The sequence below is a fragment of the Schistocerca serialis genome, chromosome 11, assembly GCF_023864345.2.
Source record: "Schistocerca serialis cubense isolate TAMUIC-IGC-003099 chromosome 11, iqSchSeri2.2, whole genome shotgun sequence".
In the NCBI taxonomy this organism is placed as follows: Eukaryota; Metazoa; Arthropoda; class Insecta; order Orthoptera; family Acrididae; genus Schistocerca; species Schistocerca serialis.
The window spans coordinates 80185280-80202706 of NC_064648.1; positions in this window are offsets into that span (position 1 = coordinate 80185280).

A 17427-nucleotide genomic window follows, 5' to 3' on the forward strand; every position below is an offset into this window, starting at 1 on the left:
ATGCAGTAAAGAAGGAATAGTGCATGGGAAAGGAGATACTCGTATCCCAAAACAAAAATCTTGTCGTTTCCATAGAAATGTAATTCGATGAAGAAGGAGAAGTCATAGAACACATAGTATTTCATAGCGACGCAATTGCTGTGTTAATTCGTCAATGTGAGGGAGCGACGGATGCAGTAAAAAACGAATAGTGCATCGGAAGGGGGATAGTCGTAACCCAAAATAGAATCCTGCCGTTTCCATAGAAACGTTACTCGATTTAAAAGGAGATCTCATAGAACCCATATTATTTCATAGCGACGCAATTGTTGTGTAAATTTGTCAATGTGAGGGAACGAGGGAGGCAGTAAAGAAGGAATAGTGCATCGGAAACGAGATACTTGTATCCCAAAATCAAATCCATTCCTTTCCATACAAGCGGTACTGGATTTAGAACAAGAAGTCATAGAACCCATAGTATTTTATTGCGACGCAATTTCTGTGTTAATTTGTCAGTGTGGGGGAGCGAGGGATGCTGTATAGAAGTAAAAGTGCATCGGAAAGGAGATACTCGTATCCCAAATGAAATCATTTCGATTCCATAGAAAAGTTTCTCGATTTAGAAGGAGATGTCTTAGAATCAATAGTATTTTACAGCGACGCAATTTCAGTGTTCATTCGTATATGTGAGTGAGCGAGGGATCCAGTAAAGAAGGTAGAGTGCATTGGAATAAAGATAGTCGTATCCCAAAGGAAAATCCTGTCGTTTCTATAGAAACGTTACTCGATTTGGAAGATGAAGTCATAGAACCCACTGTATTTCATAGCGACGCAATTTCTGTGTTAATTCATCAATGTGAGGGAGCGAGGGATGCTGTAAAGAAGGAATAGATCATCGGAAACTAGATAGTCATATCCCAAAAGAAAATCCTGTCGTTTCCATAGAAACGTTACTCGATTTAGTGGGAAATTTCATACAACCCATAGTATTTTTCGACGCAATTTCAGAGTTAATTCGTCAATGTGAGGGAGCCAGGGATGCAGTAAAGGTGAATAGTGCATCGGAAAGCAGATACTCGTGTCCCAAAAGAAAATCCTGTCGTTTCCATAAAAACGTTACTCGATTTAGAAGGAGAAGCCACAGATCCCATAGTATTTCATAGCGACGCCATTGCTGCTTAAATTCGTCAATGTGAGGGAGCGAAGGATGCAGTAAAGAAGGGATAGTGCATCGGAAAGGGGATAGTCGTTACCCAAAATAAAATCCTGTCGTTTGCATAGAAACGTTACTCGATTTAGAAGGAGAAGTCATAGAACACATAGAATTCATAGCCCCTCAATTTCTGTGTTAATTCGTCAATGTGAGGGAGCGAGGGATGCACTAAAGACGGAATAGTGCATCGGAAAGGAGTTACTCATATCCCAAAAGAAAATCCTGTCGTTTCCATAGAAACCTAACTCGATTTAGAAGGAGAAGTCATAGTACCCATAGTATATCATAGTGACGCAATTTCTGTGTTAATTCGTCAATTTGATGGAGCGAGGGATGTAGTAAAGACGAATAGTGCATCGGAAAGGAGATAGTCGTAATTTAAAAAAAATTTTGTTGTTTCCATTGAAACGTTACTCGATTAAGAAGGAGAAGTCATATAACCCATAGTATTCCATAGCGACGCTATTTCTGTGTTAATTGGTCAATGTGAGGGAGCGAGGGATTCAGTAAAGTAGGAATAGTGCATCGGAAAGGAGATACTCGTAACCCAAAACAAAATCCTTACGTTTGCATAGAAACGGTACTCGATTTTGAAGGAGAAGTCATCGAATTCATAGTATTTCACAGCGACGCAATTTCTGTGTTAATTCGTCAATGTGAGGAAGCGAGGGATGCAGTAAAGGAGGAATAGTGCATCGGAAAGCAGATACTCGTAACCCAAAAAAAAATCCTTACGTTTGCATAGAAACGGTACTCGATTTTGAAGGAGAAGTCATCGAATTCATAGTATTTCACAGCGACGCAATTTCTGTGTTAATTCGTCAATGTGAGGAAGCGAGGGATGCAGTAAAGGAGGAATAGTGCATCGGAAAGCAGATACTCGTATCACAAAAGATTATCCTGTCGTTTCCACAGAAACGTTACTCGATTTAGAAGGAGAAGTAATAGAACCCACAGTATTTCATAGCGAGGCATCTGCTGTGTAAATTCGTCAATGTGAGGGAGCGACGGATGCAGTAAAGAAGGGATAGTGCATCGGAACGGGGATAGATGTTACCCAAAATAAAATCCTATTGTTTGCATAGAAACGTTACTCGATTTAGATGAAGAGGTCATAGAACACATAGTATTTCATAGCCCCTCAATTTCTGTGTTAATTCGTCAATGTGAGGGAGCGAGGGATGCAGTAAAGACGGAATAGTGCATCGGAAAGGAGATACTTATATCCCAAAAGAAAATCCTGTCGTTTCCATAGAAACCTTACTCGATTTAGAAGAATATGTCATAGATCCCAAAGTTTTTCATAGCGACACCAATTCTGTGTTATTTCGTCAATATGAGGGAGCGAGGGATGCAGTAAGGAAGGAATAGAGCATCGAAACGGAGTCACTCGAATCCCAAATGAAAATCCTGTCGTTTCCATAGAAACGATTTGAAGGAAGTGTCATATAAGCCATAGTGTTTCATAGCAACGCTATTTCTGTGTTAATTGGTCAATGTAAGGGAGCGAGGGATTCAGTAAAGCAGGAATAGTGCATCGGAAAGGAGATAGTCGTATCCCAAAACAAAATCCTGTCGTTTCCATAGAAAAGTTACTCTATTTAGAACGAGATGTCATAGAACCAAAAGTATTTAATAGCGACGCAATATCTGTGTTAATTCACGAATGTGAGGGAGCGAGTGATGCAGTAAAGAAGGAATAATGCATCGGAAAGGAGATACTAGAATCATAAAAGAAAATCCTGTCGTTTCCATAGAAACGTTACTCGATTTAGATGGAGATGTCATAACACCCATAGTATTCCATAGCGACGCAATTGCTGTGTTAATTCGTCAATGTGATGGAGCGAGGAATGCAGTAAAGATGGATTATTGCATCGGAAAGGTGATACTCGTATCCCAAAAGAAAATCCTGTCGTTTCCATAGAAACGTGACTCTATTTAGAAGGAGATGTCATAGAACACATAGTATTTCATAGTGACGCAATTTCTGTGTTAATTCGTCAATGTGAGTGAGCGAGCGATGCAGTAAAGAAGGAATAGTGCATCGGAAAGGAGATACTAGTATCTCAAAAGAAAATCCAGTCGTTTTCAAGGTAAAGTTACTCTATTTAGAATGAGAAGTCCTAGAACCCATAGTATTTAATAGCGACGAAAATTCTATGTTAATTCGTCAATGTGAGGGAGCGAGGGATGCAGTAAAGAAGGAATAGTCCATCGGAAAGAATATACTCGTGTCCCAAAGTATAATCCTGTCGTTTCCCTAGAAACGTTACTTGATTTAGAAGGAGATGTCATTGAACCCATGGTATTTCATAGCGACGCAAATTCTATGTTAATTCGTTAATGTGAGGGAGCGAGGGATGCAGTAAAGAAGGAATAGTGCATCGGAAAGAATATCCTTGTATCCTAAAAGATAATCCTGTCGTTTCCCTAGAAACGTTACTTGATTTAGAAGATGTCATAGAACCCATAGTATTTCATAGCAACGCAATTTCTGTGTTAATTCGACAATGTGAGGGAACGAGGGAGGCAGTAAAGAAAGAATAGTGCATCGGAAACGAGATACTTGTATCCCAAAAAAAAATCCTTTCTTTTCCATAGAAACGTCACTGGATTTCGAACGAGAAGTCGTAGAACGCATAATATTTCACAGCGACGCAATTTCTATGTTAATTCGTCAGGGTGAGGGAGCGAGGGATGCTGTAAAGAAGGAAAAGTGCTTCGGAAAGGAGTTAGACGTATCCCTAAAGAAAATCCTGTCGTTTACATAGAAACGTTACTCGATTTAGAAAGAGATGTAATAGACCCCGTAGTATTTCATAGCGACGCAATTTCTGTGTTAATTTGTCAATGTGAGGGATCGAGGGATGCAGTAAAGAAGGAATAGTGCATCGGAAAGGAGATAGTCGTAATGTAAAAGAATATCCTGTTGTTTCCATTGAAACGTTACTCGATTTAGAAGGAGAAGTCATAGAATCCATAGTATTTCAGAGCGATGCAATTTCTGTGTTAATTCGTAAATGTGAGGGAGCAAGGGATGCAGTAAAGAAGGAATAGTGCATCGGAATGGAGATAGTCGTATCCCAAAAGGAAATCCTGTCGTTTCCATAGAAACATTACACGATTTAGAAGGAGAAGTCATAAAAACCATAGTATTTCATAGCGACGGAATTTTTGTGAAAATTCGTCAATGTGCGCGAGCGAGGGATGCAGAAAAGAAGGAATAGTGCATCGCAAAGGAGATACTAGTATCCCAAAAGAAACTCCTTTTGTTTCCATAGAATCGTTACCCGATGTAGAAGGAGATGTCATAGAGCCCATAGAATTTCATAGCGACGCGATTGCTGTGTTAATTCGTCAATGTGAGGGATCGAGGAATGCAGTTAAGAAGGAACAGTGCACCGAAAAAGAGATACTCGTATCCCAAAAGAAAATCCTGTCGTTTCCATAGCAACGTTACTCTATTTAGATGGACAAGTCATAGAACCCAAAGTATTTCATAGCGACGCAATTTCTGTGTTAATTCGTCAATGTAAGGCAGCGATGGATGCAGTAAAGAAGGAATAGTGCATCGGAAAGGAGATACTCGTAACCCAAAGAAATCCTTACGTTTGCATAGTAACGTTACTCGATTTAGAAGTAGAAGTCATAGAACGCATAGTATCCCATAGCGACGCAATTTCTGTGTTAATTCGTCAATGTGAGGGAGCGAGGGATGCAGTAAAGAAGGAATAGTGCATCGGAAAGGAGATACTCGTAACCCAAAGAAATCCTTACGTTTGCATAGAAACGTTACACGATTTAGAAGTAGAAGTCATAGAACGCATAGTATCTCATAGCGACGCAATTTCTGTGTTAATTCGTCAATGTGAGGTAGTGAGGGATGCAGTTAGGAAGGAATAGTGCATCGGAAAGGAGATAGTCGTATCCCAAAAGAAAATCCTGTTGTTCCTATAGAAACGTTACTCGATTTATAAGGATATGTCATAGATCCCAAAGTATTTCATAGCGACGCAATTTCTGTTTTATTTCGTCAATGTGTGGGAGCGTGGGATGCAGTAAAAATGGAATAGTGCATCGGAGAGGAGTTACTCGTATTCCAAAGGAAAATCCTGTCGTTTCCATAGAAACGATTTGAAGGAAAAGTCATATGAGCCATAGCATTACATAGCGAAGCTATTTCTGTGTTAATTGGTCAATGTGAGGGAGCGAGGATTCAGTAAAGAAGGAATAGTGCATCGGAAAGGAGTTACTCGTATTCCAAAGGAAAATCCTGTCGTTTCCATAGAAACGATTTGAAGGAAAAGTCAAAGGAGTTACACGTATGCCAGAGGAAAATCTTGTCGTATCCATATAAACGTTACTCGATTAAGAAGGCAAAGTCATATAACCCATAGTACTCCATAGCGACGCTCTTTCTGTGTTAATTGGTCAATGTGAGGGAGCGAGGGATTCAGTAAAGTAGGAATAGCGCATCGGAAAGGAGATAGTCGTATCCCAAAAAAAAATCCTGTCGTTTAGATGGAAAAGGTACTTGATTTAGAAGGAGATGTCATAGAACCCAAAGTACTTGATAGCCACGCAATTTCTGTATCTATTCGTCAATGTGAGGGAGCGAGGGATGCCGTAAAGGAGGATCAGTGCATCGGAAAGGAGATACTCGTAACCCAACAAAAATCCTTACGTTTGCATAGAAACGTTACTCGATTTAGAAGGAGAAGTCATAGAACGCATAGTATCTCATAGCGACGCAATATCTGTGTTAATTTGTCTATGTGAGCGAGCGAGGGATGCAGTAAAGAAGGTTTAGTGCATCGGAAAGGAGTTAGACGTATCCCAAAAGAAAGTCCTGTTGTTTCCATAGAAACGTTACTCGATTTAGAAAGATATGTCATAGAACCCATAGTATTTCATAGCGACGCAATTACTGTGTTAATTCGTCAATGTGAGGGAGCGAGGGATGCGGTAAAGAAGCAATTGTGCATCGGAAAGGAGATAGTCGTAACCCAAAAAAAAAAAAAGAATCCTTACGTTTGCATAGAAACGTTACTCGATTTAGAAGGAGAAGTCATAGAACCCATAGCATTTCATAGCGACGCAATTTCTGTGTTAATTTGTCAATGTGTGGGATCGAGGTATGCAGTAAAGAAGGAATAGTGCATCGGAATGAAGATACTAGTATCCCAAAAGTAAATCCTATCGTTTCCATAGAAACGTTACTCGATTTAGAAGGAGATGTCATAGAACCCAAAGTACTTCATAGCCACGCAATTTCTGTGTCTATTCGTCAATGTGAGGGAGCGAAGGATGCCGTAAAGAAGAATCAGTGCATGGGAAAGGAGATACTCATAACCCAACAAAAATCCTTACGTTTGCATAGAAACGTTACTTGATTTAGAAGGAGAAGTCATAGAACGCATAGTATCTCATAGCGACGCAATTTCTGTGTTAATTCGTCAATGTGAGGGAGCGAGGGATGCAGTATTGAACGAATTGTGCATAGGAAAGGAGTTAGACGTATCCCAATAGAAAGTCCTGTCGTTTCCATAGAAACGGTACACTATTTAGATGGACAAGTCATAGAACCCATAGTATTTCATAGCGCGGCAATAACTGTGTTAATTCGTCAATGTGAGGGAGCGAAAGATGCTGTAATGGAGGAATACTGCAACGGAGAAGAGATAGTCATATCCCAAAAGAAAATCCTGTCGTTTCCATAGAAACGTTACTCGAATTAGAAGGAGACGTCATAGAACTTATAGAATATCATAGCGACGCAATTTCCGTGTTAATTAGTAAATGTGAGGGAGCGAGGGATGTAGTAAAGAAGGGATAGTGCATCGGAAAGGAGATACTCGTATCCCAACAGAAAATCCTGTCGTTTCCATAGAAACGTGATTTGATATAGATGGAGAAGTCATAGAGCCCATAGTATTCCATAGCGATGAATTTGCTGTGTTAATACGTGAATGTGAGGGAGCGAGGGATGCAGTAAAGAAGGAACTGTGCACCGGTAAAGAGATACTTGTATCCCAAAAGAAATTCTATCGTTTCCATAGAAACGTTACTCAATTTAGAATGACAAGACATAGAACCCATAGTGTTTCATAGCGACGCAGATTCTATGTTAATTCGTCAACGTGAGGGAACGAGGGATGCAGTAATGTAGGAATAGTGCATCGGAAAGAAGATACTCGTATCCCAAAAGAAAATCCTGTCGTTTCCCTAGAAACGTTACTTGATTTAGAAGGAGATGTCATAGAACTCATAGTATTTCATAGCGACACAATTTCTGAGTTAATTCGTCAATGTGAGGGAGCGAGGGATGCAGCAAAGGAGGAATAGTTCATCGGAAAGGAGATACTAGTATCTCAAAAGAAAATCCTGTCGTTTCCATAGAAACGTTACTCGATTTAGAAGGAGATGTCATAGAACTCATAGTGTTCCATTGCGACGCAATTTCTTTGTTAATTCGTCGATGTCAGGGATCGAGTACTTCAGTAAAGAAGGAATAGTGCATCGGAAAGGAAATAGTCGTATCTCAAAAGAAAATCCTGTCGTATCCATAGAAACGTTACTCGATTTAGATGGAGAAGTGATAGTACCCATAGAATTTCAAAGCGACGCAATTGCTGTGTTAATTCGTCAATGTGTGGGAGCGAGGGATGCAGTGAAGAAGGAATAGTGGATCGGAAAGGAGTTACATATATCCCAAAAGAAATCTTGCCGTTTCCATAGAAATGTTACTCGATTTGGACGGAGAAGCCATATAACCCATAGTATTTCTTAGCGACAGTATTTCTGTGTTAATTGGTCAATGTGAGAAGCGAGGGAATCATTAAAGAAGTAAGAGTGCATCGGAAAGGAGATAGTCGTATCCCAAAAGAAAATCCTGGCGTTTCCATAGAAACGTTACTCTAATTAGATGGACAAGTCATAGAACCCATAGTATCTCATAGGGACCCAATATCTGTGTTAATTCTCAATGTGAAGGAGCGAGGAATGCAGTAAAGAAGGAATAGTGCACCGGAAAAGAGATACTCGTATCCCAAAGGAAAATCCTGTCGTTTCCATAGAAACGTTACTTGATTTAGAAGGCGATGTCATAGAACCCATAGTATATCATGGGGACGCAATTGCTGTGTTAATTCGTCAATGTGAGGGAGCGAGGGATGTAGTAAAGAACGAACAGTGCACCGGTAAAGAGATGCTCGTATCCCAAAAGAAAATGCTGTCGTTTCCATTATAACGGTAATCTATTTAGATGGACAAGGGATAGAACCCATAGTATCTCATAGCGACGCAAATTCTATATCAATTCGTCAATGTGAGGGAGCGAGTGATGCAGTAAAGAAGGAATAGTGCATTGGAATGTCGATAGTCGAATCCCAAAGGAATATACTGTCGTTTACATAGAAACGATACTCGATTTAGAAGGAGAATTCATAGAACACATAGTATTTCATAGCGACGCAATATCTGTGGTAATCCGTCAATGTGAGGGAGCGAGGGTTGCTGTAAAGAAGGAATATTGCAACGGAAAGGAGATAGTCATATCCCAAACGAAAATCCTGTCGTTGCCATAGAAGCGTTACTCGATTTAGTAGTAGACGTCATATAAACCATAGAATTTCATAGCTACGCAATTTCTGTGTTAATTCGTCAATGTGAGGGAGCGAGTGATGCAGTAAAGAAGGAATAGTGCATCGGAAAGGAGATACTAGTATCTCAAAAGAAAATCCTGTCGTTTCCATAGAAACGTTACTCGATTTAGAAGGAGATGTCATAGAACCCATAGTGTTCCATAGCGACGCAATTGCTGTGTTAATTCGTCAATGTGAGGGAGTGAGGGATGCAGTAAGGAAGGGACAGTGCACCAGAAAAGAGATACTTGTATCCCAAAAGAAAATCCTGTCGTTTCCATTGAAACGTTACTCGATTTAGAAGGAGTTGCCTTAGAACACAGAGTATTTCATAGCGACGCAATTTCTCTGTTAATTCGTCAATGTGAGGGAGCGAGTATTTCAGTAAAGAAGGAACAGTGCATCGGAAAGGAGATAGTCGTATCCCAAAAGAAAATCCTGTCGTATCCATAGAAACGTTACTCGATTTAGATGGAGAAGTCATAGAACCCATAGTATTTCATAGCGACGCAATTACTGTGTTAATTCGTCAATGTGAGGGAGCGAGGGATGCAGTGAAGAAGGAATTGTGGATCGGAAAGGAGTTACTTGTATCCCAAAAGAAATGCTGTCGTTTGCATAGAAACGTTACTCGATTTGGACGGAGAAGTCATATAACCCATAATATTTCATAGCGACAATATTTCTGTGATAATTGGTCAATGTGTGCAAGCGAGGGAGTCATTAAAGAAGGAATAGTGCATCGGAAAGGAGATAGCCGTATCCCAATAGAAAATCCTGTCGTTTCCATAGAAACGTTACTCTATTTAGAATGACAAGACATAGAATCCATAGAATTTCATAGCGACGCTAATTCTATGTCAATGCGTCAATGTGATGGAGCGAGGGATGCAGTAATGAAGGAATATTGCATCGGAAAGGAGATATCCGTAACCAAAAGAAAATCCTTTGGTTTCCGTAGAAACGTTACTCGATTTAGAAGGCGATGTCATAGAACCCATAGGATTTCCTAGCGACGCAATATCTGTGTTAATTCGACAATGTGAGGGAGCGAGGGATGTTGTAAAGAAGGAATATTGCAACGGAAAGGAGATAGTCATATCCCAAAAGAAAATCCATTCGTTTCCATAGAAACTGTACTCGATTTAGTAATAGTTGTCATATAACCCTTAGTATTTCATAGCGACACAATTTCTGTGTTAATTCGTCAATGTGAGGGAGCGAGGGATGTAGTAAAGAAGGAATAGTGCATCGGAAAGTAGATACTCGTATCCCAAAAGAAAATCCTCTCGTAGCCATAGAAACGTTACTCGATTTAGATGGAGAAATCATAGAACCCATAGTATTTCTTAGCGATGTAATTTCTGTGTTAATTCACCAATGTGAGGGAGCAAGTGATGCAGTAAAGAAGGAATAATGCATCGGCAAGGAGATACTAGAATCTTAAAAGAAAATCCTGTCGTTTCCATAGAAACGTTACTCGATTTAGATGGAGATGTCATAGAACCCATAGTATTCCATAGCGACGCAATTGCTGTCTTAATTCTTCAATGTGATGGAGCGAGGAATGCAGTAAAGATGGATTATTGCATCGGAAAGGTGATACTCGTATCCCAAAAGAAAATCCGGTCGTTTCCATAGAAACGTGACTCGATTTAGAAGGAGATGTCATAGAACACATAGTATTTCATAGTGACGCAATTTCTGTGTTAATTCGTCAATGTGAGTAAGCGAGCGATGCGGTAAAGAAGGAATAGTGCATCGGAAAGGAGATACTAATATCTCAAAAGAAAATCCAGTCACTTTCAAGGTAAAGTTACTCTATTTAGAATGAGAAGTCCTAGAACCCATTGTATTAAATAGCGACGAAAATTCTATGTTAATTCGTCAATGTGACGGAGCGAGGGATGCAGTAAAGAAGGAATAGTACATCGGAAAGAATATACTCGTGTCCCAAAGTATAATCCTGTCGTTTCCCTAGAAACGTTACTTGATTTAGAAGGAGATGTCATTGAACCCATGGTATTTCATAGCGACGCAAATTCTATGTTAATTCGTTAATGTGAGGGAGCGAGGGATGCAGTAAAGAAGGAATAGTGCATCGGAAAGAATATACTCGTATCCCAAAAGATAATCCTGTCGTTTCCCTAGAAACGTTACTTGATTTAGAAGATGTCGTAGAACCCATGGTATTTCATAGCGACGCAATATCTGTGTTAATTCGTCAATGTGAGGCAGCGAGGGTTGCAGTAAGGAAGGATTAGTGCATCGGAAAGTACATACTCGTATCCCAAAAGAAAATCCTGTCGTAGCTATTGAAACGTTACTCGATTTAGATGGAGAAGTCACAGAACCCATAGTGCTTCATAGCGACGCCATTTCTGTGTTAATTCGTCAATGTGAGGGAGCGACTGATGCAGTAAAGAAGGAATAATGCATCGGAAAGGAGATACTCGTATCCCAAAAGAAAATCCTGTCGTTTCCATAGAAACGTTACCCGATTTAGAAGGAGATGTCATAGAACATATAGTATTCCATAGCGACGCAATTGCTGTGTTAATTCGTCAATGTGATGGAGCGAGGAATGGAATAAAGAAGGAATATTGCATCGGAAAGGAGATACTCGTAATCCAAACGAAAATTTTGGCGTTTCCATAGAAACGTTACTCGATTTAGAGCGAAATGACATAGAACACATAGTATTTCATAGCGACGCAATTTCTGTGTTAATTCGTCATAGTGAGGGAGCGAGTGATGTAGTAGAGAAGGAATAGTGCATCGGAAAGGGGAGAGTAGTATCTCAAAAGAAAATCCTGTCGTTTCCATAGAAACGATACTCGATTTGGAAAGTCATGTCATAGAACCCATAGTATTTCATAGCGACGCAATTTCTGTGTTAATTCGTCAATGTCAGGATGCGAGGAATGCAGTAAAGAAGGAATAGTACATCAGAAAGGAGATACTTGAATCCCAATAGAAAATCATGTCGATTCCATAGAAACGTAGCTCAATTTTGAAGGATAAGTCATAGAACACTTCGTATTTCATAGCGACGCTATTTCTGTGTTAATTCGTCAATGTGAGGGAGCGAGGGATGCAGTAAAGAAGGAATAGTGCATCGGAATGGAGATACCAGTATCCCAGAAGGAAATCCAGTCGTTTCCTTAGAAACGTTACTCGATTTTGAAGGAGATGTCATAGAACCTATAGTATTTCATAGCGACGCCATTGCTGTGTTAGTTCGTCAATGTCAGGGAGCGAGGGATGCAGTAAAGAAGGAATAGTGCATCGGAAAGGAGATACTCGTAATTTAAACGAAAATCCTGTCGTCTCCGTAGAAACGTTACTCGATTTAGAAGGAGAAGTCATAGAAACCATATTATTTTATAGCGACGCAATCTCTGTGTTAATTCGTCAATGTGAGGGAGCGAGGGATATAGTAAAGAAGGAATAGTGCATCGGAAAGGAGATAGTCGTATCCCAAAACAATATCCTTTCGTTTCCATAGAAACGTTACTTGATTTAGAAGAAGATGTCATAGAACCCATAGTATTTCATAGCGACGCAATTTCTGTCTTAATTCGTCAATGTGAGGGAGCGAGGGATGCAGTAAAGAACGAACAGTGCACCGGTAAAAAGATTCTCGTATCCCAAAAGATAATCGTGTCGTCTCCATAGCAGCGGAACTCTATTTAGATGGACAAGTCATAGAACCCATAGTTTCTCATAGCAACGCTATTTCTATCTTATTTCGTCAATGTGAGGGAGCGAGTAATGCAGTAAAGAAGGAATATTGCATCGCAATGGAGATACAAGTATCCCAGAAGGAAATCCAGTCGTTTCCTTAGAAAAGTTACTCTGTTTAGAATGAGAAGCCATAGAACCCATAGTATTTTTAGCGACGCAAATTCTATGTTAATTCGTCAATGTGAGGGAGCGAGGGATGCAGTAAATGAGGAATAGTGCATCGGAAAGAATATACTCGTATCCCAAAAGAAATCATGTCGTTTCCATAGAAACGTTACTCGATTTAGCAGTAGATGTCATATAACCCATAGAATTTCATAGCGACACAATTTCTGTGTTAATTCGTCAGTGTGAGGGAGCGAGGGATGCAGTAATGAAGGAATAGTGCATCGGTTAGAAGACACTCCTATACCAAAATAAAATCCTGTCGTTTCCATAAAAACGTTACTCGATTTAGAAGGAGCAGTCAGAGAACACATAGTATTTTATAGCGACGCAATTTCTGTGTTAATTCGTCAATGTGAGGAAGCGAGGGATGCATTAAAGAAGCGATAGTGCATCGGAAAGGAGATAGCCATATCCCAAAAGAAAATCCTGTCGTTTCCATAGAAACGTTACTCGATTTAGTAGTAGATGTCATATAACCCATAGAATTTCATAGCGACACAATTTCTGTGTTAATTCGTCAGTGTGAGGGAGCGAGGGATGCAGTAAGGAAGGAATAGTGCATCGGAAAGGAGACACTCGTATCCCAAAAGAAAATCCTGTCGTTTCCATAAATACGTTACTCGATTTAGAAGGAGAAGTCAGAGAACACATTGTATTTCATAACGACGAAATTTCTGTGTTAATTCGGCAATGTGAGGGACGAGGAATGCAGTAAAGAAGGAATACTGCATCGGAAAGGAGATAGTCCAATCCAAAAAGAAAATCCTGTCGTTTCCAAAGAAACGTTACTCGATATAGAAGGAGATGTCATAGACCGCATAGTATTTCATAGGGACGCCATTTCTGTGTTAATTCGTCAATGTGAGGGACGAGGAATGCAGTAAAGAAGGAATATTGCATCGGAAAGGATATACTCGTATCCCAAAAGAAAATCCTGTCGTTTCCATAGAAACGTTACTCGATTTAGAAGGAGATGTCAACGAACCCACAGTATTTCATAGCGACACAATTTCTGTGTTAATTCGTCAATGTGAGGGAGCGAGGGATGCACTAAAGATGAAATAGTGCATCGGAAAGAGACAGTCATATCCCAAAAGAAAATGCTGTCATTTCCATAGAAACGTTACTCGATTTAGAAGGAGACGTCATAGAACCCATAGTATTTCATAGCGACGCAATTTCTGTGTTAATTCGGCAATGTGAGGGAGCGAAGGATGCAGTAAAGAAGGAATAGTGCATCGGAAAGGATATAGTGCTATCCAAAATGAAAATCCTGTCGTTTCCAAAGAAACGTTACTCGATTTAGAAGGAGAAGTCATAGAACCCATAGTATTTAATAGCGACGCAATTTCTCTCTTAATTCGTCAATGTGAGGAAGCGAGGGATGCAGTAAAGAAGGAATAGTGCATCGGAAAGGAGATAGCCATATCCCAAAAGAAAATCCTGTCGTTTCCATAGAAACGTTACTCGGTTTAGTAGTAGATGTCATATAACCCATAGAATTTCATAGCGACACAATTTCTGTGTTAATTCGTCAGTGTGAGGGAGCGAGGGATGCAGTAAAGAAGGAATAGTGCATCGGAAAGGAGACACTTGTATCCCTACAGAAAATCCTGTCGTTTCCATAAAAACGTTACTCGATTTAGAAGGAGAAGTCAGAGAACCCATAGTATCTCATAGCGACGCAATTTCTGTGTTAACTCGTTAATGTGAGGAAGCGAGGTATGCAGTAAAGAAGGAATAGTGCATCGGAAAGAATATACTCGTATCCCAAAAGAAAATCCTGTCGTTTCCATAGAAACGTTACTCGATTTAGTAGTAGATGTCATATAACCCATAGAATTTCATAGCGATACAATTTCTGTGTTAATTCGTCAGTGTGAGGGAGCAAGGGATGCAGTAAAGAAGGAATAGTGCATCGGAAAGGATATACTCGTATCCCAAAAGAAAATCTCGTCGTTTCCATAAAAACGTTACTCGATTTAGGAGGAGAAGTCAGAGAAGCCATAGTATTTCATAGCGAAGCAATTTCTGTGTTAATTCGTCAATGTGAGGGAGCGACGGATGCGGTAAGGAAGGACTAGTGCATCGGAAAGGAGATAGTCCTATCCAAAAAGAAAATCCTGTCGTTTCCAAAGAAGCGTTACTCTATTTAGAAGGAGATGTCATAGAACCCATAGTATTTCATAGGCACGCGATTTCTGTGTTGATACGACAATGTGAGGGAGCGAGGGATGCAGTAAAGAAGGAATAGTGCATCGGAACGGAGATAGTCCTATCCAAAAAGAAAATCCTGTCGTTTAAATGAACCGTTACTCGATTTAGAAGGAGATGTCATAGAACCCATAGTAGTTCATAGGGACGCAATTTCTGTGTTAATTCGTCAATGTGAGGGACGAGGAATGCAGTAAAGAAGGAATATTGCATTGGAAAGGATATACTCGTATCCCAAAAGGAAAGCTTGTCGTTTCCATAGAAACGTCACTCGATTTAGAAGGAGATCGCATCGAACCCATAGTATTTCATAGCGACACAGTTTCTGTGTTAATTCGTCAATGTGAGGGAGCGAGGGATGCAGTAAGGAAGGAATAGTGCATCGGAAAGGAGACAGTAATATCCCAAAAGAAAGTGCTGTCGTTTCCATAGAAACGTTACTCGATTTAGAAGGAGATGTCATAGAATCCTTAGTATGACATAGCGACGCAATTTCTGTGTTAATTGGGCAATGTGAGGGAGCGAGGGATGCAGTAAAGAAGGAATAGTGCATCGGAAAGGAGATAGCAATATCCCAAATGAAAATCCTGTCGTCTCCATAGAAACGTTACTCGCTTTAGTAGTACATGTCATATAACCCATAGAATTTCATAGCGACACAATTTCTGTGTCAATTCGTCAAAATGAGGGAGCGAGTGATGCAGTAAAGAAGGAATAGTGCATCGGAAAGGAGACACTCGTATCCCAAAACAAGTCCTGTCGTTTCCATAGAAACGTTACTCGATTTAGTAGTAGATGTCATATAACCCATAGAATTTCATAGCGACACAGTTTCTGTGTTAATTCGTCAGTGTGAGGGAGCAAGGGATGCAGTAAAGAAGGAATAGTGCATCGGAAAGAATATACTCGTATCCCAAAAGAAAATCCTGTCGTTTCCATAAAAAGGTTACTCGATTTAGAAGGAGAAGTAAGAGAAGCCATAGTATTTCATAGCGAAGCAATTTCTGTGTTAATTCGTCAATGTGAGGGACGAGGAATGCAGTAAAGAAGGAATAGTGCATCGGAAGGCAGAAAGTCCTATCCAAAAAAAAAAATCCTTTCGTTGCCATAGAAACGTTATTCGATTTAGAAGGAGATGTCATAGAATCCATAGTATTTCATAGGGACGCAATTTCTGTGTTAATTCGTCAATGTGAGGGAGGGACGGATGCGGTAAGGAAGGACTAGTGCATCGGAAAGGGGATAGTCCGATCCAAAAAGAAAATCCTGTCGTTTCCAAAGAAACGTTACTCTATTTAGAAGGAGATGTTATAGAACCCATAGTACTTCATAGGGACGGGATTTATGTGTTAATTCGTCAATGTGAGGAGCGAGGGATGCAGTAAAGAAGGAATAGTGCATCGGAACGGAGATAGTCCTATCCAAAAAGAAAATCCTGTCGTTTCCAAAGAATCGGTACTCGATTTAGAAGGAGATGTCATAGAACCCATAGTATTTCATCGCGACACAATTTCTGTGTTAATTCGGCAATGTGAGGGAGCGAGGGATGCAGTAAAGAAGGAATAGTGCATCGGAAAGGAGATAGTCCTATCCAAAAAGAAAATCCTGTCGTTTCCAAAGAAACGTTACTCGATTTAGAAGGAGATGTCATAGAACCCATAGTATTTCATAGCGACGCAATATCTGTGTTGATTCGTCTGTGTGAGGGATGAGGAATGCAGTAAAGAAGGAATATTTCATCGGAAAGGATATACTCGTATCCCAAAAGTAAATCCTGTCGTTTCCATAGAAACGTTACTCGATTTAGAAGGAGATGTCATAGAACCCATAGTATTTCATCGCGACACAACTTCTGTGTTAATTCGTCAATGTGAGGGATCGAGAATTGCAGTAAAGAAGGAATAGTGCATCGGAAAGGAGTTACTCGTATCCCAAAAGAAAATCCTGTCGTTTCCATAGAAACGATACTCGATTTAGAAGGAGATGTCATAGAACCCAAAGTATTTCACAGCGACGCAATTTCTGTGATATTTGGTCAATGTGAGGGAGCGAGGGATGCAGTAAAGAAGGAATAGTGCATCGGAAAGGAGATAGTCGTATCCCAAAAGAAAATCCTGTCGTTTCCATAGAAACGTTACTCGATTTACAAGGAGATGTCATAGAACGCATAGTATTTCATAGCGACACAATTTCTGAGTTAATTCGCCAATGTGAGGGAGCTAGTATTTCAGTAAAGATGGAATAGTGCATCGGAAAGGAGATAGTCGTATCCCAAAAGAAAATCCTGTCGTTTTCATAGAAACGTTACTCGATTTAGAAGGAAATGTCATACAACCCAAAGTATTTCATAGCGACGCAATTTCTGTGTTATTTCGTCAATGTGCGGTAGCGAGGGTTGCAGTAAAGAAAGAATAGTGCATCGGAAAATAGTTATTTGCATCCCAAAAGAGAATTCTGTCG